The sequence below is a fragment of the Lagenorhynchus albirostris genome, chromosome 18 (genome assembly GCF_949774975.1).
Source record: "Lagenorhynchus albirostris chromosome 18, mLagAlb1.1, whole genome shotgun sequence".
NCBI classification, from domain to species: domain Eukaryota; kingdom Metazoa; phylum Chordata; class Mammalia; order Artiodactyla; family Delphinidae; genus Lagenorhynchus; species Lagenorhynchus albirostris.
The window spans coordinates 77,575,094-77,602,899 of NC_083112.1; the positions used below are offsets into that span (position 1 = coordinate 77,575,094).

The window sequence follows — 27,806 nt, forward strand, 5'->3', positions numbered from 1 at the left end:
TGGCTCTTTTGCAGCATCTCCCTGCACTTACTAAGGTGGCAGACAGATGTGGGGTTGTGCTCGAATATATGTGTGACCAAACTTGTATCTATGCTCGACTATTGGCATAAGAATATTAGTAATGTGGGTAACACCTGAAACGTTTCTGACTATAGAAAGCTTAGCAGGATGCGGGGGACTCTGGGAAGAGCTGTCTGTCGATTTCCTGAAAGGTGGACTTACAGTGTGGCATTTCCCCCTGTCTGTCTCATACAGAGTCAGCAGAAATAGTCAATGCCAGGTGGCCCAAGCCACTTTGTTAAAAAACCCAGGAAGATCTTCAAAGAGGGAACTCCTGATATCCAGCAGTTTTGTTGACTAGAACAATGTGAAGGAAAGCAAATATAAATTTTTTAATGATTCAATTTTAAAACAACCTGGGATGGGGGAGTAGAAATTAGCTAGGATTCATCCTTCAGGATTGAGATCTTATCATTCCAGCACTGTCTCTTCGATTTAAATTCGCGGTGAGAATATTCCACAAGGCTCCCGAGACGCCTCACTCAACTGTGAATTCCGTTCTTGCCAAGGTACCCCTCACCCTATTCACGAACTGAAAATGTTATGTGACCATCATTATACTGTGATGGCCTCATCCACTTCCAGATCCCAGGGCGGTACTTCTATCGCTTATTCCAATTTTGTAGGAAAACCGTGTGGCGAGCGCGGACGGTCTTTGGAGGCCTTGTGCAAAGTTCGCACAACTTCGTGCCGGGACGACCGCGGGAGTTCAGGAACCGGCCTCGGTGCGCCGCCCGGCTCTCCAGGCTGAGGGTAGCACGGTTTGTTTGCTGGAGGAATTTTTTGCTCGTTTCTGTCCTCCGCCCCCCGCCCCTGTTTTATTTTAAACTCACGGGCCCCTTTCGTTGTTGTTAAGACTTTGACCCTACCCTCTCCTCCCCGCCAAAGAAACCCACCGGTAGCTGGAGAAGTGAATTAATTTCAACACGGGTAGCGCGTAGAGCGCGCCTGATGTGCAGATGCGCGTCGGGCGGCGGTGACTGAGAGGTCTATTAAAATCCTGCATGTGGGAGAAGAACAACACGCGTATTCGCGCGTTTCATTTTCCCGACAAAGAGCGGCCAACGCAGATTTCTGTCTCCGAAAAGTTCCAGCTAATTCGAGAAGCCCCTCCCGGGCTGCGGGCCCCGGGAAGGCGCGCTCCGGAGCGGCCCCGACCCCGCTCGCCCGCGCCCCCTCCCCCGCTTCCGCAGCCCGGCCCGCGGGGCAGAGGCTCCAGAAACGTCGGCGACAGAACGTAATAATAGGTTTGATTCCTTGGAAACTTCAAGTGAAAAGCAGACTTGGCCTTGACGCAGCCCTTTTCCCAGCATGACTAGTTGGCGGGATTGAAAGGCCGGGACGGGAGGGGAGGGGTTGAGGGGGCGCGGGCCCCCCGGAGCGAGGAGCCGAGGGAGGTGGGCCCGGGTTCCCGCCCCCCCCAGCCCCGCAGGGTCGGGACGGCGCGCGCGCGGAGGCCGAGCCCTGGAGGAGGGTACCTGCGACCCCTCACCCTCGCCCCCCCACTCCCGGCCCCCGGCCCGCCTCCCCCAGCCCGACGGCGAGGCCCCGCGGGGGGTGCGGAGCTCTTCCTCCCTCCCCTATCTCCCTCCCTTCCCCTCCCTCCCTCCCTCCTCTCCCTCCCCGCCGCCCCCCTCCTTCCTGGCCCTTCCTCCCCAGCTGCGTGCCCGCCAGGACCCCGCTCCGCCCGCCCGCGGGAGCCCGGCAGCGTCGGCGACGGGCGGCGCCCGGCGTGCGGGTCCCGGTCCCCTCCGGGCCGGGGCCCGGCTGCCCGCCGTCGCCCTCCTCCTGCCGGGTTCGCGGTTCGGCCCCCGCCTCTCCTCCCGTTCACTCCTCTCTCGGCAGCTCTCCAGCCGTCCCTTCCCGTCCCGTGAGCCTCGCTCTCCCCTCCCCTCTACCGCCCCTCCCGCTCCGTCTCCTCCGCTTTCCTGCCCTGCGCTCCCGGCCTTTCCTTTGTCTTTTCTCGCCGCGGCCCGCCTCCCCACCGCGGCCCGGCCCGGGACGCTCCCCCGGAGTCCGGGTCGGGATCGGCAGGTGCCGGGGGCGGCCCGTCCCCCCTCCGCTCCACCGCGTCCCCGCGGGCTCGGCGCGGGAGGGGCGTGGGGTCCCGGGCGTCCACCCCCAGCCCACTCCGGTGCAGCCGGGGGCCGCGCGGGGTGTCAGCCGCCGGGGGGATTAAGATGACTGATGCGAGGGAAGAGGGCAGCGTGTTTTGTGTCTAAAGAGAGCGGGATTAGTGCAGAGAAAGTCCTGACCCGGGGTCAGCTGCAAGTCAAACCCTTTTACAATCAGCGAGCGGAACAGGCCGTCTCCCGGCTCGGCCGCAACAAGTTGGGGGCGGGGAGACGGGAGGCCCGCGCCGAGGCGACTGCAACCGCAGGGCGGACTGCGGGTCGGGCCGAATCCTTCTCCGTCACCAGAGCGCCCGGCTCCACTTCCTGGGCCGCCTCCGGCGGCTCCCTCGCACGCGAGCCCGGGCGGAGAAGGCCGGAGAGGCCCGTCCTGCCGAGGCAGTTGTGTGTGCGTGAGAAACCAAACCTGAAAGACCAGGTCCTTGGGCGCCCTGCCTTTCCGATTTCACCTAGGCTCTGCAGGAATCACTGCCTGGCTTGGGCTCCTGCAAACCTCGTGTGGGGGGGGGGGCGGGGGGGCAGTACTGGGAGGTGGGCGATGGAATACATTCAGGCTGTTTGTCGTCAGACCCCATTCTCCAGCAGGGCGGAGGAATGAGGCGCTAATCTGGGTGATAAACCCGCGTAGCTCATCAGGGAGCGAAATCCCCATGGCTCATCTGGCAAGTCAGGAAAACTGGAGTTTGCGGTGAAGGATCGGGTCGGGGGTCGGGGGAGAAGGAAGGAGGAGGATAAATTTGTCTTCCTCACCAGTCAAGCTGGGAATTTGCGCTGCAGTAACAGCACGAGGAGCTTTAACAAATACGAAAAGTGGATAAAGCACCCAAACGAGTGGTGTATCCAAAGATAGAAAAAGATCATCTATTTTGATAGTGAAAACAAAACAGAATTGCCATATTTTCCTCTAAATTGGCTTTTCATCTTTAAATGTGAAAACACCAACACCAGAGAGAGAGGGAGAGAAGGCAGTGTTTAAAACACCACGAACAGATAGATACCTCCAAGTGCGCTGCTGTGTTTGCACAGCCACCCTGGGTGACACTGGACTCTCCTGGTGAATGGGTTCCGGGTTCAAAGCACGTAACCGATTGCTACTCCTGAACTGCTAAATGTAACCTATGGGGAAATTTTGTCTGCGGCAGAAAGGCCGGACATCGTGAGTGAGTCTGAACGCCCCGCAGGTCCCTCGCGAGGACTTCATTGCCCACAGCCACTTCAGAACGACCGCGTGGGGACATTAAAGATGCAGTTTGTGAAGAACAGCAGGGCATCACATGCAAAGCCTCGAAATAGTCAGCCAGTCAAATCAGTGGAAAAAATCAGCTTTTGTTAGATTTTGCAGTTTCAGGAATTAGGCATTCACTGCAGAGCTGCAGTTTTGAGAAATTGCAGTGTCAGGCGTGTTCCCAATGGGGAAATATTGTGAGAGTGTGGAGGAATGTAAGATTGGGTTTGACAATGGGGGGACTGACAAGAGTTATCACCCAGACATTGTTCTCTCTCGCGCACCCCGGAAACGCTAAGTAGAGACGGTATCTAGTGGCAGCAATAGTCCTCCACGCTCACAGACGTGGGGATGAGAGTCTTAGCCTCGAAAAGCCTGGCCTCGGGTTTCACAGGAGGAAAACTGGAACGCGTAGGGCACAGAACCTCATAGGTACAGAACACCTATAAACAGTATAGTAGCAGGGTAGGGTCGGCCTGAAGACATTCCAAGCAGAAGCCAACTTCTCCTTTTTCTTTCTAAGCAACAGAACAGGAGGAAATCCAGGTGAGCATGTTGTAACCTGGGCAAGGGTTTAGAAACCTCGTGCTTTTAATTCATCCATGCTATAGGGGGAAATGTAGGTATGTGGGAAAGGCCAGACCTCGGCAGGCGATTTAGCCTGAGTGTCCACACAGATGGAAAAGTAGGGGCTTTGTTCTCTGTGTTAGCAATTGAACTGAAGAGGGACGTTTATCCTTCTAAAAACTGGCCGTTTGCATTTTCACCTCAGGGAGAAACGACACCTGTGCTCAAAGAAAAGGAAGAATCATGGTGAGGTGAGATGATATTTATATTGTTTCTAATCTCTGTCGAGCCTTGTCCAGCAAGATGGGAAAGGATATAAGATTTGGAGTCAGAACTGAAGTTGAATCATGGCTGGTCACATGGCAGCCCTATGTCCTGGGTAACTGTCTTTGCCTCTGAGTCCATTTTCTCACATGTGAACCAGAAATCATCAAGCCAACCTCAGAAGGATGTAGTTGGGATTAAGGATCTAAGGGTATGCTGTGTGCCCAGCAAATAGTAACCTCCCGATAAATGGTGATTTGACACGTAAGCCTGTGTCCGTTCAGGCAGGGATAACGTGGGGAATTGTGACGTCAGTTGCCAAGTGTGGCCTGGCTGGGAAACAGTGATAATTATACAAACCCGTCTCCCCTCCATCGTATTAATAACGGTTTCTCTTGAGAGTTACCTGACGGTCGTCACATCATTGGTTCATCTGCCCAGCAGACATTTATTACAAGTCCATGGTGGGCCCGTGTTACTGCTTGAGCACCTGTTGTATGTGTGGCCTGTGCGCAGGTGCTGAGAATGCAGTGGTGGACATGACGGGCCTCACTGCCCAGTGGGTGGACCTGGTCATCACATGAAAAAGTGTGACACTGAGGGCCACAGTTGTGGGACAGACTGTGCACGCCCATCTTGGGGGGTCAGGGAAGACGCCTCGGAGTAAGTGAAAGCTCGGCTGGAAGCTGAGTCCGGCAGGGTCCTCCCATGGGGCGTGCACACACACTGTATTTTCTTTTCTTTTCTTTCTTTTTTTTTTTTTTTTTTTTTTGCGTGGAGGAAGGTTGGAATAACTTTGAGCAGAGTAGGTCTGATCACGGCTTTGAGTTGGCAAAGGTTTAGACTTAGAGGTTCACGAGGGCGGCGGCCTCTCATCCGGGTGCACAGGACACCAGGAGAGCTTGTTACCAACGCAGGTTCTCAGACCGAGCGCCCCGGGCAGGCTGCTCCTGAGATTCCAAGGGACCTGGCCCTCTCCTGGGCACCCTCCAGTAGATGCTGAGGCAGGTCCAGCAGGGCTCTCGGGAGACCCGTGATAGGACACGGGCCCCAACAATTTTACGGTAAGTAGCTATTAAGACCGTGTCTAGATCACTTAAATTTGAGTAGCAGTTTATTATTTATAAAGTGCTCTCACTTAATTGTTCAGTTTAGATTATTTTTGAAAAAATTAAATTAGTGGGAGAAGAAAAAACTTAAGCTCTATCAGTAGAATCTTGTAAGTAGAGCGGACTGACCGATTTACTGATTTTATTTTCCATTTTTGGACCGGCCGTCCTGGCTGCCCGTGGACGCACTGGGCCTCTCCTGGAGGGCAGTCAGGAAGACACAGGAGGCAGACTCCACACCCGCATCTTTGTTTTAAAGATGGGCGATTCAAAGGACGAAGCAATGTCACCTTGTGCCTTATCAATCTCTAATTTTACCAAACTAATTTGTATTTATGTAGACTAGGTCTGCACAGCCCTCGTGAATGCAGTGTGGGCCGAAACAGTCACATAAATAGTTGAGCGTTATTTTAATGGTATTTGAAAATAGGAGAAGGGCATTTAATAGTACATGTGAGATGGAATAAATGGGTTCTGTTGAATATATCATAATTGTAATCATAATAATATAATATTTAACTATCAAGTTTCTCAGTATTGTCATCTGTAGAACGGGAGTATCTTGTTTAAAAAAACAAAAACCTTAAGTACAAAATACATTAAGTACTTTAAGTGTCTTTGAGAGGAAGAGGTTGGACAAATAGAGAGGCTGCTGTTGTAAAGAGAATAAGCTATTACGTATCAGCAATGCTTTATCTAGAAAGCACAGGGTTCCCCATGACGCGTGTGACTGTTACTTCAGATCATAATAAAGATAGCATTCATTGTATTTATAGATACAGATCTAGATAAAAGTGTGGTCATGGAAGAGATCCGTATCTATTTGAGTAGCATGCGAGAAAATAACTTTTAAGCAGGGTAAAGTGAGAGAAAATATTCTATAGAAAGAATCAAAGCTATCTTGATAATACAGGAATTCCAATAGGGTTTTTAGCTAATTTCAGGACACTGGGCATCATTCAGGAGATCTGATAACCTATGCATTTTAACTATAGCTTTTGGAGAAGATGACACTGTTTTTGTTGTCTAAATCGTTCATCATTCTAATGGATAAGATGTCAATCCAGATAATCAGGCCCCTGTGAACAGTGGGCAGGGAAGAGTTTCTTAAACTCTCTTGTTTTGATCATTATTGCAATTATAAATATAATTGCTCTGGTTACTATGATTACATGCGTGTTCCTCGTACACTGCCCCCAACACCCAGAACTATAGACGTAATGTCACCGCGTGATTACATACATAGAGAAAAGAAAATCCTGTACTAGGAAGGAAGGGAGGGAGGGAAGGAAGGAACGGAAGGAAGGAAGGAAGGAGGGAAGTTACAGTGGATGAAATGAAATAGAGAAATAAAATCCAGGGCGACTCTTAAAGCAGTCTCGTCCTTGGTCAAAACTAGTAGACTAAGCATCTTTTTAAAAAGTTGATAGAAATCCTGGTGCTGGGAGCATTCACAACGAAAATAGACAAAAAGCTGATGAACGTGTTGTAGCGAATCCTTGCATATGAGTTTACATGTTCGTAGTTTACCATCTCTAATTCTCTCTGAGTTGCATGGATTTAAAGTTGGTTATACTAATCTGAGGAAGACATTAATGTAAAACCTTTCTTCTCTTTTAAAAAATAATAAATCATTTATTTTAGTCTTTCAATCCGAGATGACTACAAGAAATATACTCTTAATTTTAAAACATTGACCACGAAGTTTTGAAAACGAACTAATTTCCACACTTACTACAGGAAATTATATAAAAGCCTTAAAATAATTAAACCATACTTTATCGTCTAAAATAAATACATCACCTGTAGCGACTATTTGCAGAAAACTAAAATTGCCTTTAAAGTCTCAGCTCAAATGTAATCATGCATTTGCATTAAAAACAGATAATTTAAATCAATCTATAAGCTTCAAGTTCAATATAAATTTAAACAGCTTAAGTTTTAAATGAATTTGAAACAGTTATGATTATATTAAATCAGGTTTGAGGAAAGTAGCACATTTACAACATTTTAAGGCGAAGTCTTCACTTGAGGATTTTTTAAAAACGTAACCAGAACGGGGTCGGCCCTTCCCGCTTCCCTGTGCAGTCTCTGCGAAGCCTGGGCCACCTGCAGACTTGTGCAGGTGAAGGCCTGCCTTTGCTAGAACACCTCCCGGGGAGCAGACGTGCCCCCGGGCAGAGACCGCATGTCAGCTAGCGTGCCCAGTAGCCCCCAGCCTCCTGGAGAACAGGCTCGGTGTCTGGCTTGATCCGTTTGTTTGTCCTAAAGTTTGATTTCAAGCATCAGCACAATTCCAGGCAACTTGTGGGGACCAACAGCCGTTTACTGAACTGAATCCATACAGCGGAGCAGATGCAGGGGCTTCGGGGGGCTGCTGAGATGCTGCTGTCAAGGACCAGCCCAGAGGAGCCAGCCTGCTTCCGCCTGGAGGCCCCCCGCGCACCCCCGGGGAGCGGTGCGGGGAGCCGGCACCTTAGGGCTTAGCACAGTGCCTGGTGCATATCCCAGAGCCCTGGCCGCTGCGTGCTTCCCTGGCTACAGTCCTGGTGGTGATTAAGGAGACAGGAAAGCAAAGTCCGGCGCTGAGAGTGGCACGCAGGCCTCCTCCTGTGGCTGGGCGAGTGGACCCCAGAGCTCGTATACACAAGCCCCAATCCAAGGGACTGTTGGGCTGGGGGAACTTGTTTTCCAACTCTCAATTCCCCAAGACCTGCTCTATAATCTGACACGTGGGGGTGCAAGGAACTTTGGTTTGCCAGTGAAGTGTTACAGTTGTGCTCTGTTGCATTATAGTGTATCATACGGTGCGGTGTGGTACCAAGCCCAGCTGTTTCATATGATATTAAGGTAAGTTTCCTCCCAGGACCCTAAGGATAAAGCCAGCTCTGGTGCACAGAGATGATTCAGCCACCTGCACAGGAGGAGGTGGGCAGGGGAAAGGGGCCACCCTCTTAGACTGGGAGGGGGACCTGTGAAGAGGCACAGGGTGGGAATTCACCTCTTCCACCTTAATCGTAGAACTATCAAGAAGTCTAGCAGGGAGCGCAAGGGGGATAAGTCTGAAGGTGGTGACCTTGATGTGGAAATAGGTTGACAGTTAGTCCCAGCCAGGTCTGTCTCCGGATGCTGCCTTATTATCCTTCTCTGTAATGCTCCTCGTTCTAGTGTGAATTGGACTGTGTAACTTGCTTGTATGGTTGAAATGTATAAAACTGGACGTTGATTTCTTACGGCAGCAGAGGAAAGCACATGGCAGCTCCACTGGGTGGTAGGGCAGTGCCAGATAACCTGTCCCAGCCTTGTCCCCGTCCTGTGCTTCCCCAGGGGCCCCACAGAACTCAGAGAGACAGCTCAGGATACTTGTGAATTTGGGGGGAAACACAGCAATGCTGGACTTTGGTCAGATGCCCTGGGAGCCGTACCTTACGGTAGCTCCCAGTCTCAACATTTGCTTGTAGCTGAATCCCTCCTGATGACATCATATCTTCACGAAATTGGGTTTTTGTCAGTCGCTGAGTCAAAAGCAATTCCCGTGGGAGACACAGGGTGGGCCAGGAGTGAGGTGTTGGGGACCACGTGATTCCAAGGTCAGAGGAGCTGTGCAGAGGGGACCTCGTACCGCTGAGCCTTACTCAGCAATGGGGGTTAGTCAGGGAATGAAGTGAAAGTATTATTTTTTTCATTCAATTCATGTAATTTTTTTTAAATGGCTGCTAAGTTGTTAGGATATAAACATATATTAAGTGAACATAGCTACTTAACAAATGGAACTGTTAGATGTTTCTTTTGGCCTGGGGCACAGTAAACAATTACCAGAATACTAAGGGTATGGTAAAAACGTGCACGATTCAGGTTGGCACTGAATTTGCAGCTTGTAGATTGATTTTAAATGATCTATTTTTGCTTATATTATGTCTCTACAATGGCATCATTTAATTTGAGCTGCGACTTTAAATACAATCTTATTTTTCTGCAAATAGTTACTACAGGTGACGTATCCATTTAGATAATAAAGTATTGGTTTAATTATTTTAAGAATTTTGTATAATTTCCCTTAGTAAGTGGGTAATTTAGCTTGTTATCCAGATTTCACATTTTTTAAAACTGAGAATACATTTCTGCTAGTAATCTCAGTTCGAAAGAGTAATATAAACGATTTATCCTTTTTTTAAATGAGAAGAAAGGTTTTACATTAATATCTTCCTCAGATTAACATAACCAAATTTAAATTCATGCAACTCAGAGAGAATTAGAGATGGTAAACTACGAACATGTAAACATATGCAAAAACTTGCTAAAACATGTTCATCAGCTTTTTGTCTATTTTCGTTGTGAATGCTCCCAGCACCAGGATTTCTATCAACTTTTTAAAAAGATGCTTAGTCTACTAGTTTTGACCAAGGACAAGACTGCTTTAAGAGTCGCCCTTGATTTTATTTCTCTATTTAAGTCACTTTAATGTCAACTATTCTGTCCCAGGACATTTTTTCTATCTTAGTACAGGATTTCCTTTTCTCTCTGTAAACCACATGGTGACAAAATGTCTATAGTCCTGGGTGTTGGGGGACAACGTACAAGGAACACGTCTGCATGTAATCATCATCCTAGCCGCCATGGCCTTAACAGTACGTGATAATGTTGGAAGGGGCGGGTCAATTCAGTGTCTGAAGGTGGCAGTTCAGAAAGTAGAGGGCGTCAGTATGAGTTATTACTGTTACTCTGAAATCCAAACATTTGATAACCATTTTTATTTTTTCAAATAATTATTTTTATCTTGTAGGCTTATTCAATATCTATGAATAGGAGAAAACGCTCCCTTTGAAAGAGAAAACTCTCAAGTATGCATGTTAAGCTACTTTCTTCTAAAGTTTTTTATTATTTTAAAATTCATTTTTCTTATTTTTGTTTTGTTGAGGAAGTTGAGAACGACCAAGGAAAGTTCTGGACAGCAATAAGGAAAGGAAGCCGGCAGTGCAGGAAGGCAGGTTGCCTGTGACCAGCCGTGGGCTGAGCCACGGAGGAAGGACTTCAGGCTTCGATGCGGTTCTCACCCAGCTCAGGGGAGATACGCGAGGGGCGTTTCAAGTTCACTATAAAAATACTCCTACACAGCCTCTCGCCCGCGGAAGCCAGGGCTCTGTTATAAACATACGATTGCAGTTGAACTGGATGTGATTGAAATGTTTCGGTTGGATGTATTCATGACAGTGACTAGAACATGGGAACAAGTGGAGAACATAATTCAGCCCAAGAAATACATGGAGCATTAAGAAAATGATTAGGAACGAGGGGTTACCCGGAAGCTGGAGGTGGACCCAAAGCAGAGGGGGTCAGAGAGGGGTCACATTGGAAAGACCGAAGCATGAAAAAGACAAGAGTTTGCAAGGAGCCCTCCAGCCCCTGCCTCAGAGAAGTGCTGTGTACTGTGCGCGGTGCCAGGATCAGAGATGGGGCGCAACTGCTAGATCACACCCTTTACTCGGGCCGGATTCTTTTAAGCAAGGAATCCTTTTTAACCTTCCTGTGAACTACGTAGTCCCTATTGTAGCACATCTCCCGGGGCTGCCGTACAAAGTGCCTCAGACCGCGTGGCTTCAAACAACAGAAATGTATCGCCTCGTGGTCTGGAGGCCGGAAGTCAGACATCAAGGTACCTGCAAGCTGGTTCCCTCTGAGGCCGCGAGGGAGGGTCTGTCCCAGGTACCCCCCCCCCCCCCGCTTTCTGTGGTTTGCTGGCATCCTTGCCGTCCCTTGGCTTGAAGAAGCATCACCCGATCTCTGTCTTCACCTTCACCTGGAGTTCTCCCCGTGTGTCTTTGTATCCAAATTTGCCCTTTACAAGGACACCACACACACCGACACCCTCATCTTAACTTGTTTGTCTGCAAAGACCCTATTTCCAAATAAGGTCACGTTAGGATGCCAACCTCTTCTTGGGGACACCATTCAAGCCATGACACTCACTCTTTTGATCATGACACCAATAAATTTTCTTGCCTAGTGAATATTGCACATTCTGAAGGCCCTGGTTTACTAGAAAATGGAATAGTTTAGTCTTGCGGGCTTTCAAATATTCTATGTGCAATTATTCCCCAAAGCTATTTCTAAACAGGACCTTTTAATGCAACCAAGCAGGAGTCCATCTTGACCTAATCATTTACGTAAAAACACAGTAGTGGAGGGAACTTACTGACGCCGCTTTAAGGCAGCACGTAGCAGGCACAGGAACTCATGAAGTTTACCCAAAACGTGTTGCTCCAATTACAGGAGAAAGAAAAGTGAACAGTTCCTGGGTGCCAGACTTACTTTTCTTATTTAGTTTTAATTCACTTTATCTTGCTATATTAAATGCATCTTTGTAAACCATCTATCTCTTTGCGAAGAATGCAATGTATAAAGAGATTAATCACTGTTGAAGTTCACATATATAATCTCATTTAATCCTCACGACATCTCCAATTTATAATTATTATATTTCCCCCTTTTATAGATTAAGAACCTGAGAGGTTAAGTTATCTACAAAAGGGCGTATCATTAATGAGCATAAAATTCAGGATTAAAATCTAGTGCTGACAGATTCTAATATTTATAATTAATATAGTACATAGGAACAGTTTTAATAGACTTCATTTTTAGAGCAATTTTAGGTTCACGGTAATACTGAGTGGAAAGTACAGGGAGTTCTCATGTACCCCCTCCTCCCAGCATGCACAGCTTTCCACACCATCAACATCCCCACCAGATGGTACGTTTGTTGCCATTGGTGATCCTGCACTGACACGTCATTATCACCCAGAGCCCACAGTTTTACGTTTGCACACACTCTAGGTGTTGCACATCTGTGGGTTTGGGCAAAGGTGTAATGTTATGTATCCACCGTTACAGCATCATACAGCCCCCCAAATCCCCTGTGCTCCCCTATTCATCCTCCCCTGGAAACCACTGATCTTTTCACTGTCTCCATAGTTTTGCTGAATACTGTACTTTTTAAAGGCAAATAGTATTATAAGGCTTATAAGGAAAATAGCCCCCCTCCCTAGTGTCAGGCATCCCTAGCTCTCAGTCCCATTCCCCAGCAGCAACCTGTTATAAGCCTTCTGGCTGTTTTCCCACTGTTTATCTCCGTATTTCTGAATTATAGTTTTATATTGCTTATTCTTGATTTATTAATTTTAGACATTATCTATTTGGACCTTATTCATTAGCAACTATAAAGCTTCCACATTCTTTTACATTCTTCCCCACTTCCCTCTTTCCCAAAGTACGTATGTCATTGTTTCTGTTAAATATTCAGTGTATACCTTAGTCTGAACGTGGAAGTACTGGTCATGGCTGAGAAGAGTGGTAAACTACGATTACATTTCCTTTCGTTCCAAACTTTTGTTCCCCCTGAAGTTATTAATGGTCTTGTTTCGCAAGAGTTCTTGTTATTCATACACTTCGTTTTCTCTGTTCTTACCACACATTCCTTCCATGCTCTACGTCACTATCATAAACACCTTTGACACTATGATTTGCAAGATTAAACATATCAGGAATTTACGAGCGAGTATGAGAGTTCCAGTTGCTCCACATCCACATCAACACTTGCTTTTCATTGTTAGCCGTACTACTGGGTGTGTGGTAGGATCCCATGTGGCTTTAATTAGCCTTTCCCTGATGACGAATCAAGTCGAGCATCCTTCCAGGTACTTATTAGCCATCCAAATATACATCTTCCTTGGAGAAATGTCTATTAAAACATTTTGCCCATTTTTATTATTTTTTTGTATTAATTGAATTTTGGTAATTCTATATATTCCAGACACAACTCAGATCACTGTCTTGCAAATATTTTCTCAATCTGTGGCTTGCCTCTTCATCTTCTCAGCGATGTCTTTTGAAGAAGAAAAGTTTTAAATTTTGATGAAGTTCAGTTTATTGATTTTGTTTTTCTTTCATACAGTTCATGCACTTTGTGTTGCATTGAAGGAATCTTTGCCAAACTCAAGGTCATTAAGATTTTCCCTCATGATTTCTTCTGGTAACGCATTGCCCAATGAAGTAGCCACTGCCTCCAAATGGCTAATTGAATTTAACATCAAATAAAATGAATTTTTTTAAACTTTGTTCCTCAATCACAGTAGCCACATTTCAAATGCTCGACAGTCATATGTGGTTATTATTTTGGGAAATACAAAGTATATTTCCATCATCAAGAAAGTTCTATTGAATAATGCTCTAACATTCTATAGTTTTACCTCTCACATTTAGGTCTGTGATGCATTTGAGCATAACTTTTGTATGTGGTGTGAGGTAAAGGTTAATATTTCTTGCATGTGGTTACTCAATTGTTCTAGTATCATTTTTTGAAAAGATTATTTTTTCCCCATTAGCTCGCTTTTGTACCTTGGTTGAAAATCAATTAACTGTATATGTTTGGGCCTAACTTTGACTCCTTATTCAGTTACATTGATCTCTTGGGCTCCCAGTCAGTGACAATACTCCCTTATTGGAATCCTAAAGAATACCTCTGCGGTTTTCCTTCCTTGGCTTGCGGTTTCACATTGCTAAAGAGATTGGAATTTTCTCTTTTTTCAGGTGTTGGACACGCTGTCTTGTCTCACAGAATTCTCTCTTTTTCTGCTTTGCCTCCCTATGTTGGCTTCTTATAGGAAAGCAGAGCTAGATTTCGCTCCTCAAACCTCTTTCTTGTTCCAACATCAAGTGACACTTGATTGTACTGAACACTGAGTTTTGAGCACAGTCAAATGGATGCGTGTAAGGAGAGTTAAGAGGTAAGAGTGGAATTCTGCAAAGTCAAAATACATTCGGTGAATTCCATTTTTCCTGAACTTTTTAGGAGACAATTATGGTGTACATTAGAGGTATGGGCATCTAGACGTGAAAAAAGGTTTTGAATATACTGATTTCCTGCATTTTCTCGTCTCTGCCCCTAGATTCACAGTTTTAGATAGCTGTGAATGCTCACTGAGAAGTTCCTGGTCGGTGGGGTTCTTATTTCAAAAGATGAAATGCTCCAGTACCAGTTGTGATTGTTTTTAGTTTGCTGTTACGGTTTAAAGTTACCTATGACCCCATCATTTCCCTTTTCAATCTGAAGACTTTATCCATTTGACATGGGGAAAGGAAAGGGAATGTAATTCCTTTTGAGATGATGGGAGCCCTTGCACCCCTGAGCAGACTGAGGAGGAGAGAACTGCAACTAAGTCAGAATCTGGAAGCATTTCTGCAAAGAGTCCTTCTTCGAATCCTTAGAAAAGTGAAACTACAATGACAGCCACCACCCCACCACCACCACGAACAGTAATGACCAGTAATGACGAGGTCAGCCACCCATTGAGACTAAGGTGAGAAGGAGACCATGCCCGCCCTCCCCCGCCCGGTGTGATTCCCCAGTGAGCTGCATGATCTGAGAGCTATTATGTAACAGATATTTAGGGTAATTATTCCATTTATTCCACAAACATGGACTTTGATCTACTGGCTCGTTAGGGATAGCCAAAGAGTTGCCGTGGAAAGACCATTTCACAGAATTATTAAGTGATTCCTGGGCCCTATTCAGAAACGCTGAGAAAAAGGAAAATACACACAGGTTTTATTAAGGTATTAATTCATTCATCTCCTCTCTATCACAGAAAGAGTAGGCTGTAGCTAGGACAAATGTCCCCCCAAATCAAGTCTCATGGAGCTGTTGTGGTCAACAAAAAAGTATATATAATTCTCGAACATAAAACAGGGAATGGATTCAGGAGCCTACAAATCAAACCCTCAAAAATGCACTTTATGACAGGCTATTTTATAAGGTTCAGAATTTGGATAAAGAATAAATAAGGAAAATATTTTGTCTTCTCAAAATACACATTTACAGCTACACTTAAGTCTAACTGTGTCCTCACCAGTACGTGATGTACACACACACACGCAAAGACAAAATGGCATGATTGATACTGGGACTATCTGGGTGGTCCTTATATAATCTGGACATGTCTATATTATAGCATATATAGGGCACAGATATACCACGATAAAATGAGAAAACAATTCCACTTGAATTTCCCCAGGGCATAAACTACTACAGGGCATAAATGGATTCACTGAATTATGCTAAGCCTAGGAAGTTGAATTAATTCCTTTAACATACAAAAAATTAGATTTTAACAAAATTGAGTGTGAGGCCATAACTACCCTCCTTAAGAGCTTAGAGCTGTGCTGAGTCCCTGAAACTTTGACTACTGAGGAGCACAGTTTTTAATTAAAATGAATTTAAGTAGTTGCCTGTGGCTAGTGGCTACCATACTGAACAGTGCAGATATTGATTGCTTCCATTATCACAGAAAGTGATTAAACAGTGCTCTCTCAGCGTGAAAACGGTGTCCAGTGGTGCCCCGTTGATTAAAGGGTAGCTGGATATGTTCATAAAGTTCCGTGACTTCCTTGCAGAAGAGGTGCTGGAGTAAAACCTAGTGTTACTGGTCTAATATTGTACTTTGTTTATAGAGACAATACATTTTGTATACTTTATTATGTTTAGGAACAAGACAGATACTCTGATTGGAGAATGTACAGATGAATGTAAATATTTCATTTTAGATTGTGCTTTTCTGTACTAGAATTTCCATGTGTTCTTTTTCAATCATTTTTACTTCTCTATTGATATTCCCCATCTGTTTCCACATTGTGTTCATATTTTTATTTATATCCTTCAAACTGCTTGTTTTTATCATATTAAAGTCTGTCACGTCTGCCATTTCAGGTCTTTTTTATTTTTAACTGATTTTTCTCCTACTCATATTTTTCTCACTTTTTCTTCTTTATGTGTCTGGTGATTTTTTATTGTCTGCTGGGCTAGTAGCTGCTCCTTTGTTGAATGTCCAAACATGACTGCCTTCATTTAAAGAGAATTAAGTGTAATTCTGAGGCAGTTCAGCTTGATCTTTTAAGTCTTGTTTTTAAGCTTTGTTAGGGCACGCCTGCAGTAGTCTTTACTCTTGGGCTAGAGTAGCCCTGTTCTTAAGGCATATCTCTTTTGGGACGTCACTTGAGTGCTTGGTGTGTTCAACGAGGTCTCTTCATACTACTGCACTGTTTCCCAGCCCCACGTGAGTTCTGGGATTTCCACTCAGCTCGCTTCTCCTTGGTAGTTTGCCTGCTATGTCAGCACCTTGCCTTTTGCAGGCAGAGTCAAGTGTCCGGTCAAGGACTCAGGGGACATCTGGGTAGATTTCCAGGCACTCCTTATATCCTACCCTCCAGCTCTCTCTTTGGTCCTACTCTCCAGTCTCCGTCCCTGCAGCTCAGCAGGACTGCCTTGTTCTATGTGGGCCCCCCTTGTATTGCACTATACCATCAAACGGATGCACCGTGGTAAAAATAAATAAATAAATAAAATGCAAACTGGCTTTTTAAAAAAGCAAAGTCCCACAGAAAAATCCGTGTAGAACATGAAATGAAGGTGATGGCAACTAAATCTGATTCCAGTAGCAGACACGCATGCCTTTAGTAATACAGTATAGTTATTTAAGAATGTAATTAAAATATCATTTTTTTTCTTCAGCCGACATGTATTACTTTTTTCAATTGGCTACAGAGCTGTTAGTACCTAAAATTTTTTAAGTTGAACCTAACTTCTTAATAAACAAACACTTAAGAGTTTCTTTTGGACGAAGCTGCTGTGGGAACTTTCCCGAGACACGAAGGGCACCATGACCTGGGCGAGTTGGGGCCCTCTGGACCAGAGAGCTCATCTGTCTGGGCATCACTGTTCCTACCTGCAGATGCAAGGGTTGTGGTAAATTGTCCTCAAGTTCTCTTTTTATTCTAACATTTTAGGAATCTGTTTCTGTATTATGACAGCTGATTCCTAAGTGGTCCCTTGAATGTGGAATGTTAATTTGGCCATTTTTCCATCGGGGGAGGAAAGAAGAAATGCTGAGATTCCCAACTTGTCTGAAGCAAGGGTCCCCATGGCTCCTAGAAAAAGAGGGAGACAAGACAGATCCATGAGTGTCTCAAGCAGCTAAGAACCAGGATTTTAAAATCAGTTCCAATCCCCACGTCAGACATGGCCTGGCTCTAATCCAGAAAAAAGCATGGTATCCACCCCAGAAGACTCCCACACCTTGAGAACACGGCCGTTAACCTGGGGCCACCACGCTAACCTGGGGCCAAAGGACTCCATGGGGAAAACTCAGAATGTCCATTGAACTTGGACAGAAAAATAGTCACCTTTATTTTTATTAACCTTTAACTGAAATTGAACATTTCCTTTGGTTATGAATGTAAGTCCACAAACCACAGGAGTATCGGCATTCCCTATGACCTTGTCACCAACTGAAATAATCAGTATTTTCATGTCACGGTACACTTGTTACAAATATTTCAAAATATCATTTACACTCCCACCCACTCTGAAACTGCAGTCATTTTTGGACCTGCTACAGAACTTGTTACTTAGTGCATTATGGAGGAAAATTATTACTATATCACAAAATATTTTAAAAATATATTCTGATATTTGCATTTCAATATGAGTTGTTTCCTTGGTAATCTTAAATCTTAGTTTTAACCTTTTATTGCGGAACACTTGGAACATACATAAAAGTAGATTAAATGATATATAGAAGCGCACATACCCATCACCCAACTATACCCCCAAATCCTTTCCAATGCTACATTATCTTGTAGTAAACCCTAGATGTCATATGATTTCATCTGTAACTATTTCAGTGTGTACTTCTAAAATATAAGGTCTTTTTCTTGAAGTATAATCGTAATACCATTCTCACACTTTAAAAAATCAACACATCCTTAAATAGCATCAAATAGCCCATCAGTGTTCAAGTTTCTAAACACCCATAAGTGTTAGCTTTTAAAAAAATGTTTTTAAATTAGAATTCAAATAGGTTCACACTTTTAATTAGTTGATATGTCTTTTAAGTCCCTTAATTTCTAGATTCTGCCTCATCTCTTCTCTCTTCTTGCAATTTATTTCTTGAAGTTAAAAAAGGGGGGCAGGGCTTCCCTGGTGGCGCAGTGGTTGAGAGTCCGCCTGCCGATGCAGGGGGCGCGGGTTCGTGTCCCGGTCCGGGAAGATCCCACATGCCGCGGAGCGGCTGGGCCCGTGAGCCATGGCCGCTGCGCCTGCGCGTCCGGACCTGTGCTCCGCAACGGGAGAGGCCACAGCAGTGAGAGGCCCGCGTACCGCAAAAAAGAAAAAAAGATGGGGAGAGGTTGTTTATCCTGCAGAGTTTCCCCATCTGGGTTGTGGGTTGCATCCCCGGGTCATAGTTTATCACGTCCCTCTTTCCTCTGTTTCCTGTCAACTGAGAGTTCATCTAGAGGCCTGATGCCATCAGGTTTGGGGGCAGAAGGAAGCCATTGGTTTTCAATGTTTAGATCCATTAGTTAAGTGGGGGTTGCACAATGCTTTATTTTAACTCTATCATTCTTATAATTTATTATCTGTAATATTTCTTCAAGAAAAAAATATGCCTCATCAACTGTTTAGTTACCCAGTGATACAGTTAGTATAGAAAGATGGAATACACACTCTAGATTCTTTCCCCTCGTTTACCAATTTTCCAGATAATGAGTCAGTTCCTTTTTATACATTTAAAAACATTATCCTGAGAAGGGGTTGTGGGCTTCACCCAAAGGTCAACCGGGCTGATGTCACAGAACAGTTAAGGCCTCCTATCGTGGACCCTCCCGGGAGATGCAGAGGGTGATCTGGGCTCCTGTCCAGTCATCCCAGCCACAGTGATGGCCGTTTCTCCTCCAGCACACCCTTACTCTCCATCTCACGCATGCTGGTGTCTGGTGAGACTCCACCCTGGCTTGTGCTGTGATATACACACGGAAACCAATCCTGCAGCCGCAGCTGTGGTGTCGGAGGGGCCACCAACTTTAAATTCGATGGTCTGGTTCAGACACTGGCTGCGCCGCTTACTAGCTGGGCCCGTTCTCCACTCCTCTGAGCTTCAGTTTCTTCATAAGGCAGATGGCAAAAAAAAAAAAAAAAAGGCAAAAAATTATACCTCACTGGAAGAAATTGTTTTGAGAACTAAAGAGGGAAACATTCCGGAAAGATCGAGACATTGTTGGCCCTCAGCAGGTATTTGTTAAACCTGACTCTTAGTTCCCCCAAAGCAGGGGCTTGTTAATTAGATCTTTGGTAGCAGCCAGAGGAGTAAAAAGAAAATGTTGACCATGAGATACCCCTGACTTAGACCCCTAAGTCACAGCGCATCCCTACCCGCCCAGCTCTCTCCCGTCTCCCTGTCTGACTTACCCCTGTTTCCTCCCCTCCCTCCCTCCGTCTTCCCGTCCCTCCTCCACCCGCCTCCTCTTTTCCCCCTCGGACTCTCTCTGTCTTGGTCTTTCTCTCTCTCTGACCCTCTCTCTCACACGCTCCCATATTCACTTCTCTCCTGTTCAAGGCACAGGGTGCTCTGCGGGGTGGGAGCCTCCCGTCTCTGAAATGCTCTTTGCAGTGAACCACGTCCCACCCACGACAGGACACGTCCCCTCTCTTCCCTTGGTCCCATAAGCTCCCTTCTTCATGACCTTGCAACACAGCTGGCATCCCCCCCATCCTGGGCTTGAAATGCCTGTATCCTGCTCGAACCCCCGGTCCAACGGGAGTATCTGTGCTGTGTTTCGGTCCATCCATATACGCTCAGGGGGCTCATCCGAAAAATCAGCTGGGCCCTCCAAGCCCCTCAGGCTTCCCTTTGTGCACCAGCCTGGCCAGGTTCCTCTTCCATTTGAAGAGCTGAGACCCTGGCCCTTCAATTGCCCCCCTAAGCCGTTCAACCCCCATGCACACCTCCCTTCCCTTTCGATGACGTAGCGGCTTCTCTAAAGCAGAGCTGCCCCTCGGGATATAGTCCCCGTGCTCACAGCCTGCATGCCCTTCAGCAATATCTCACGCACATCTCTCACCAGTGTCTCATCCACCGTCTCTCATCAACATCGGTTCTCGGGCCTCGTGTCTCTCCTCAGCCCTCAGAGGTCTCACCGAGGGGGCGTGGTGGGCAGCCTGGCGCATCTCGGTTGTGCGGATGTAAGTTAAGATGTGAGCATCCCCGTGTATCAGCCGTGTCCCCTGAGCCTTAGTTTCCCTGGTTGAAACGGACATGAGAGCACCTGCCTCTCTCTGTTCTGAGGCTCGTTAGTGGCGGTCAGTGCTGGGCGCGCGGGTGGCTGACACACCTCGGAGGGTACACCCCGCTGGGTCCCTGGGCCCCCTCCCTCTCTCCCTGTCCAAGGTCGCGGCTCTGCCTCCGCCTGGTTCTAAGGTCATTTCCTCCTGGTACCAGCTGCTCCCAGGCAGCGGCTAATGCCGCGCTTTGGAGTCAGAGCAGCCTGGGTCCAGATCCCAAGGCTGACGCCTCCTGTGTGGTTTTCAACTCTGGAAAGGGGAGAGGATTCTTAGGAAGATGCAAGAAGCCAGTGAGGGTAAAAACACAGCACGGCGCCCGGTAGCTTGTGATTTGGGAAGAACAGTTTTTAAGAAACGGATTTGTATGCATAACATCCATTTGCAGCTGGTGATGGTGGAGTCAGTGACTAATAAAAATGTCATTTCCTGCGATTTTTATAAATTACAGTAAATATGCAGTAATCACCCCCATTAGCTGCTGAAATGCAGGCAGCCATCTGGAGGGGAGGCCCGGGACCTCACTGAAGCCTCAAGAGGTAGACCCCACAGGTGCAAATTGACACCTAGGAAAACAGTAGTTAGTACACGCTAGAATTTGGAGAAGGGGAAGGTGTTAAAATAAATGTATGTCAAGCAAATTTGGACTTCTCCACGAGGATCTGTCATGTCAAACAAGAAATAGCTATAAATTACTTGTAATAGTAAAAATCTTGTCATTTAGAACCTTTAAAGCAACGGGCTCATTTAACACATCAGCTCAGAGATCATAATCTAGGACAGTCAGCCTGGGTATTTATTTCACTTTTAATGTGTAGAAACCAGAGCAAACTATGCGTGATCCACAAAAGACCCCTAGCCTCCCCTCAGCTCTGGGAGCCACAGAAGGAGGCAGAGAGACTGCCTGGGGCCCGGGGTGAGGTGTGTGTCAAGATAGGAAAACCCTTCCTGCTCCTAAAAAGACAATTAAGACGTGATTGGAAGTGTCACGGCTCGGGTCGCCTCATAATGAATAATTCCAAATAAATCCCACCATTATTCTGTTTATTTGTTTTACTTAGAAGCTATTTGAAGTCGTTGGAGCTGAAAGTATGTTTCAACATGCCAAGCGTATTGACGCTATCTTGTAATCATCTTGCTAACGAGTCCGCAGGCAAACGATAATTGGAATTCTGTGTTTATTTCAGATACCTCAATATATACTACCCGCAGATAGGAATCCAGCTCAGAGACGTTGGTAAAGGGGCTGCAACGCCCCCGAGGAGGTGGTCCGGGTGTACGACTCCAGAAGACGAGCACGCAAAGCCATCCCTCTGCTGCCTTATCGGGAGGCTCGGTCGCAGCAAGGTACTTCGGACAGAGCTGCCTAATGACGTTTGCATGCACTGAATAGATATTTGATGTCGGTTGATGCAGGGTGGGGGGAAGGCTCTGGGGAGAAGGAGTGAGAGAACGTAGGCATGCACCAAACTAACCACTCGCCTTTTCCACCAGTAGTGGGAGTTGGGCACGGAGCTCAAGTTCACACCTGTGCTGTCATCCTGAGCTCTGAGGAAGGACCGAGCTGGTCTCCAGAAGGACACTAACCAGGGCTGCAATACCTCCCGCTTCCCCTGTCTTCTTCCTGGTGTCCCCACCTTCCACGTTTGCTCCCTCACCTGCCAAGCACACACACGCGGGACGCACGCACGCGCGCGCGCACACACGCGCACCCCACAGCCCAGAAGGGCGCAGCAAGGACAGCAGCTACATTCAGAAACCCTAGGTCTGCTGTTTGGGTAACTTTGCCCCTTTTTTACTCTTCCACGTTCTGCCAAGTCCCACTGCTAGTGGGGTGAAAACCTGCCACTGTCCAAGTGTATGAACGCAGGCTAATTTTAAAAAACACTGAATTTAATCTTAACGAGAAATTACATTTTCAAATTACCTTCAAACTGATACGCAGTTTAACTAGTTCCTTGCCCTTAACTGGTTACCTTAAAAATAGTTGTTGGTTTGTCTCTGAATTTAACCCTGTTTTCATCATAACCGCTAATTTCCGTAGATGGGTTACTGGTTGTTAGGGAAGAAGGGCGCTTTGAGGACAGGAGAGCATATATAGGCAGAGAGTTTAGACACTATTCAGATCACTTCGGTAAAAATTTTGTAATTCGGGAAGAAAACCTGATCCTGGGAAACAAAGTATCCAGATTAACAGCCTCTAGAACCAACACCCAACCCAACCAAACGAAACCAGCCTCAGTTCGTCACTTTACTTTAGCAGGACATGTATGTATGTGAAGTAACACATTGATTTTTTGGAATCAAATAAATTGAAGAACTGGGTTCTTTCTCTAGCATAGGTAATTTCTAGAAATGCCAGCAACCTACATAGTTAGCCTCAATGACTGGAGTATTACTGATGAAAGAACATTTGTCTTTTTTCTCTTTTTTTGTTCTTCTTTGGTGAATTGAATGGATAACCGTCCTGATTCTACATTTTTAAACTATATAGAACCGTAGAGTAATTGTTGCCTGTGTTGACTGCATATTATTTTAACACATCCATTCATTTTAAGAAAGTTAATTTCTGTAGAATGATGGATAATTGTGAAAATATTTGGGGCAAAATGGTGCAAATTCATTATTTGACTAACAACTGTGCACACTGCGTTTTCTTGGTTCTAAGACACACGTGTTTAGTTTTATCATCTCTGGAATCTAAGTGCGCCATTACCCTCAGTGACAGCTCACGATTATAAGTGGCAGAGTTTTTTCCTTCACAGTGGCATGTAAAATAAAGATGCATCTTACAGTAACTGGCATCTTAGGCTTGTTGAAAAGAAAAAGTGCATGTGAGTGGTCGTAACCTACAGATAATTTCTTATCCGTGTGGTCAAGGATCAGCTATTCTTTTTTGTGTGTGTGTGGTACATGGGCCTCTTACTGTTGTGGCCTCTCCTGTTGCAGAGCACAGGCTCCGGACGCGCAGGCTCAGCGGCCATGGCTCACGGGCCCAGCCGCTCCGCGGCATGTGGGATCTTCCCAGACCGGGGCACGAACCCACGTCCCCTGCATCGGCAGGCGGACTCTCAACCACTGCGCCACCAGGGAAGCCCCAAGATCAGCTATTCTTCCTGGACACTTCCTTACACAGAGATTATAAATTACATGCCCAAATGTCAGCATGGCTCTTTTTATTCTAATAAGTCTTGTATTTATAATAAGTGGTTCGTACTAGATCGCTCTGTGCATTTGACAGAGGGGCCTTAGTGCCTTGGACCAGAGGTGGTCCAACACCAACTGAAAAATTTCCCAGTGAAAACTCTAGAAGACTCTCAAAGGGTGAAGGAAGGAGGCCAGTTTCCCAATTGATACCCAAGCTGATGATGAGTCAGAAAAGAAAAATCAAATTTAGTGCCACTGAATGGGATTTAGTTAATATTTTAAATTTCAAGATGAGCCCACAAATTGTGCATCAAAATACTAAGCTACACTTGTGCTTGCTTTCTGGAACCTTTACAAGGCAATTATTGTAATGCAGGAAAATCTCTACCACTGAGCCCACAGCCATGTCACGCGATCGTTCCAGCCCGAAGTCTTTCTGCGTCTTTTCTTGGAGCCAGACGTCTTGGGGAGGATTGGGAGCCAATCCTTTTTTTTTCTTCTTTTTTTAATAAATTTATTTATTTATTTTTGGCTGCGTTGGGTCTTCGCTGCTGCGCGTGGGCTTTCTCTAGTTGCGGCGAGCGGGAGCTACTCTTGGTTGCCGTGCGCAGGCTTCTCATTGAGGTGGCTTCTCTTGTTGTGGAGCACGGGCTCTAGGTGCGTGGGCTTCGGTAGTTGTGGCACACAGGCTTCAGTAGTTGTGGCTCTCGGGCTCTAGAGCATAGGCTCAGTAGTTGTGGCGCACGGGCTTAGTTGCTCCGCGGCATGTGGGACATTCCCGGACCAGGGTTCGAACCCGTGTCCCCTGCATTGGCAGGCCGATTCTTTTTTTTTTTTTTTTTTTTTGTGGTACGCGGGCCTCTCACTGCTGTGGCCTTTCCCGTTGCAGAGCACGGGCTCCAGACGCGCAGGCTCAGCGGCCATGGCTCACGGGCCCAGCCGCTCCGCGGCATGTGGGATCTTCCCGGACCGGGGCACGAACCCGTGTCCCCCGCATCGGCAGGCAGACTCTCAACCACTGCGCCACCAGGGAAGCCCTGGGAGCCAATCTTAAATATTAGGTCAGTCTGAGGTGATGTGGGGACAGTAAGAGAGAAGAGAAAGAATTTGTTTCGACTTCTAAATTTTTAAATGCTAAGGATTCTAGACAGGAAAAATGGACCTATCGCCTCTGTGCTCCAGCAGCAGCCTCTATGCACAAGCTTGCTGGCCTGTGGGACACAGAGATGTGGACACACGGGCATATAGTGAGCGTCCGTGTTCATTTTTTTCTGGCAGAGATGATACTGCTCTACTCGCGGCCCCCTGTGCTTTCCCTCGTCTCGCTCTTTCTGCGAGCACCACCTCATCGTCCTATACATCCGATTTAAAGGGAATTACCTATTCCTTCAATTATTTGTCCCTTATCAACTGATGTTACACTACAAGGATTCGTATTCAAAGGCCAGAAGGAAAGAGCACGTCATGGCATGTGGCCAAATAAAAGAGTAATGTTCTGGTGAATTTAGCCTAAATAATTTACTGCTATATAAAGGTGGAAAAGTGGAAGGTGAACCCTTTGACCAATAAATCTCTCCTGCCCGTGAAAGCCTTATCTGGGCCCCTCCGACATATTCCGCGCGCAGAAGCCATCATCACCGGCTCTGGTTCGTTATTTGTAAGCCTTGATCCTTCTGCACTCGGTGTCCTAAATACGGATAATTAGCATCAGTTTATCACACTTCTGCATATTTTCTCTTCTCTCCAAACATGCACGCTTCTATCGGCTGCTGTTGGGCCGCAGAAGATTATGGAGACGGATTGCAGAGAATGAATGTGCTCTGCGAGATTAGGAAGGAATAGAAACAGGAACTTGGCCAATAAATTCCTCGCGAGAGCCTTATCATGCAATTACACGTTGCCTCGCATCACACTCTCCCAGCCTCTTAATCCAGCGCCCCACCAAGAATAAGATTTCACTAATTTCTGAATTACTGCATCGCCTCCCAACTCACTCCCGAGAATGGTTCGAAGGAGAAATGCTGCCGAAAACTACACACCCAACTTTATAATAAAGCATGAAACTTGAAATGTCGGAAAGGGCGGCGTGGCTCGGGATGGCTCAGCGTTTTAGCTGCTACTAAGCCTTGTGGCCTAGAGAGACACTCACTGCCCTCTGAGCCCCAGATTCCCACACGGGCCACTTTGGGGGTTCAGAAGTGGATGAATGGGAGGATTATCTTCTCTTAAACGATCTGATGCGTTTTAAAACAGGACAAAGCATTCACTGATTTTCTTATCATTGCTGCTGATGACAGCCGTGGTGCCCTGAGTACCCTGGGCGGTCACCTGACCCCTTTGAGAACAGGCTCCCCCCTCAAACTGCCTTTTTCCCAATCAGCGCCACCACCCCCTTTCCCGGGGCTGACACGTTATAGTTTCTTAGGCACGTCAACCTGTATAAACGGGAGAAGTCTTGCCCCCCCCCCCGCCCCGCCCTCCGCCGTGTCTCACAAGAGTGTAACCACGACCTGTCCCTGGGCATCCACACTGGGGCTTTCTCTCGCTCCTCTGCCTGTTAAGGTCATTCTCCCCGCGCTTTGTAATACTTAGGTATTTTTTTGTTTGTTTTGTTTGTTTGTTTAACATCTTTACTGGAGTATAATTGCTTTACAATGGTGTGCTAGTTTCTGCTTATAACAAAGTGAATCAGTTATACATATACATATGTCCCCATGTCTCTTCCCTCTTGCGTCTCCCTCCCTCCCACCCTCTAGGTGATCACACACCACCGAGCTGATCTCCCTGTGCTATGCGGCCGCTTCCCACTAGCTATCTACCTTACGTTTGGTAGTGTATACATGTCCATGCCTCTCTCTCGCTTTGTCACAGCTCACCCGTCCCCCTCCGCATATCCTCAAGTCCATTCTCTAGTAGGTCTGTGTCTTTATTCCCGTCTTGCCCCTAGGTTCTTCATGACATTTTTTTTTCTTAGATTCTATATATATGTGTTAGCATATGGTATTTGTTTTTCTCTTTCTGACTTGTTTAAGGAGACTCATTAAGCCCTTCCATCCACCAGGGGACTATTTCTCGTCCAGAGCAGCAGTCAGGCACTCAGATGCACCCACAAAATCAAGGTGCCGCGGCAGGAGAGAACCCTACAGGCCTGCGGTGATGATTCCTGGCAGGAACGGAAATCCAGATCAAATCTTCAAAACGTTTGCGCTTGCAGACAAGAAAGGCTAAGTCCTTGTGCGAAGAATTCATCAGCTAAAGAGACTCGCAGCCGTTGTGAAGAGTGTTTACTGTGATGTGCCTGTACTTCGCTTTCTCCAGGTGTTGTCTGTTAGGGCCTCAGGCAGGACGGGGAGAAAGAAAGGATCCCACATTTCAGAAGACCCGCTTCCAGGCTTGGAGTCCAGAGTCAAAACTGGACAACGTTCGTACAAGGAATGTGTCCGAGTGTTTCCCGTGTGCCAGGCCCTGTTCTAACACGGAGCCCCCGAGTAACAACACAAAGAAAGGGGCCCGCCCCGACCAGCTGACAGTTACGATGCTGGGAAGTCCGACGCTGAGGAGGACGGGTTTGCCTTCTGCAACCCGGCCCATCTATTGGCTGACAAGGATTTCCTTTTTTGGAGGGAGCCAGACTGGAACCTCGTTCCCTCACTTGAGAGGGAGAGAGGGACCAAGGCCTGCGAGCAGGCTCGGGGAGGCCCTAGTCTGAGGAGCTACACTCCCTGTAGGACCAGTGGCTCGGAGTACGCCTGTCATGCTAGAACGGCAGCCTCGAACACAGCAGCTCCACGCTGCCCGCGCCTCGCATCCTAGTATCTGTCCAGAAACGAGCAAATACATCTTCCCCACACTGATGTCGGGGCAGTTCTGCTTTGCTTTCCCTGAATCGTCCTCCCTTCCAAAGCCACTGCAATCCACCCAAGGGGGCCGGGGGTCCTGATGAATGGGGCAAGCGGGCCTAGAGAAGAAACAGGACCGCATTGTTTTCCTTTCCCGAGACGGGGGCTCTTCGGCGTGGCTCCATCTAAGTCCCCGCTCTAGGACGGTTCAAAGCCGAGAGGCAGCAAACGGCCAGGCCGAGGCTCAGGCGCACTTGGGACTTGGGTACCGGAGCTGGGGAAGCTCCAGCCCAAAGT

At 46.7% G+C, this 27,806-nt stretch overlaps 1 long non-coding RNA gene across 2 annotated transcripts; it reads left to right on the forward strand.

Annotated features, from left to right (window-relative positions):
* The first annotated feature begins 2,807 nt into the window (after positions 1–2,807).
* LOC132508652 (uncharacterized) lies at positions 2,808–27,509 on the forward strand. Of its 2 annotated transcripts, none has more exons than XR_009536725.1 (4): positions 2,808–3,963; positions 4,190–4,235; positions 21,711–21,870; positions 26,732–27,509. It is a non-coding gene; the product is annotated as an uncharacterized LOC132508652 (long non-coding RNA). The 2 variants fall into 2 exon arrangements; XR_009536724.1 differs by lacking the exons at positions 2,808–3,963; positions 4,190–4,235 and adding exons at positions 13,829–14,137; positions 14,464–14,710.
* The last annotated feature ends 297 nt before the right edge of the window (positions 27,510–27,806 follow it).